Genomic DNA, 1,164 nt, shown 5'->3' with positions numbered 1-1,164 from the left:
CCCCTGCTGCGGCGCTGGTTTAATGTTTTGGTGTTAAACCCCCGCTGCAGCGCTGGTTTAATGCTTTGGTGTTAAACCTCCGCTGTGGCGCTGGTTTAATGCTTTAGTGTTAAACCCCTGCTGCGGCGCTGGTTTAATGTTTTGGTGTTAAACCCCCGCTGCAGCGCTGGTTTAATGTTTTGGTGTTAAACCCCTGCTGCGGTGCGGGGGAGCGCTCGCCCACAAAACCCCACGTAGCCCCTGCTGCCGGGGGGCTACTGCAGCCGGGGAGGGCAGGATCCGTCCCGGGCCGTGCTGCAGGCTGAGGGTTTAAACCTGCCCCTGAGCCGCTTTCGCAGCCCGCCGGACCCCCAGCTTTAAAAAAAACCCCACGGGGAGCAGCGCTGTGGCACAGGGTCTGCTCCCCTCTTCCCGGTGCCCACCGTCTGCGCCGCGCTCCGGCGGTAAATCCGGTGACTAATAACCACAGGCACAGGCTCTACGTATCCGTGTATTTTCTCTGCAGCGCTTTGGGATTTAAAACGTGGGGGTTTGCCACCAAACACGGCACGGCGGCCGATTTCCAGCTCCCCAGAGGTGAAAGAGGGGGTTCCTGGTGAGAGGACGGTGCGACCCCCCGGCTGCCCACGCCTCCGGCACCGCTCCGGCATCCCCGTCGGCACAGAAACAACAAAACATAAGCTGGCAACTCCCGGTCTCTTTTTTTTTTGTTTGTTTGTTTGGGTTGATACAGCTGGGCTTACGGTGCCGCTGTGTTGTGCCATGCTCTAGTGACTCAGGTTAAAAGTGCCACTGAGATTTTATACACTGCAGCACTCATTAAAAAGTCTTAATTTGTCATGTTCGTCAACCTGTTGGGGGCTTTTTTTTTTGTTTGTTTGGTTGGTTGGTTTTTGTGGTGGGTTTTTTTTTTTTGTCATCTTTTAACGCTTGCAAAAGTCACTCAACAAAGCTACACGTTTTTCCACACACCAGCGCGATTTTTTTAGAGAGGGAAAAAATAAAACCCCAACCCTGTAACCACCCTCCCCCCCTAAAAGTCAGCGGTGAATATTAAAAGCGACCCCCAACTAAAAGAGAAGAACCCAAATTTATACAGAGCTCAGAGCTATTTACAGTGACAGGCTTGAGGGGAAAAAAAAATAAGCTATCTCCCAACAGAGA

The sequence above is a fragment of the Egretta garzetta genome, unplaced genomic scaffold, assembly GCF_000687185.1.
Source record: "Egretta garzetta isolate BGI_Z169 unplaced genomic scaffold, ASM68718v1 scaffold218, whole genome shotgun sequence".
Taxonomy (NCBI): Eukaryota; Metazoa; Chordata; class Aves; order Pelecaniformes; family Ardeidae; genus Egretta; species Egretta garzetta.
The sequence above is the reverse complement of the archived record's forward strand: the minus strand, read 5'-3'. Positions refer to the sequence as shown.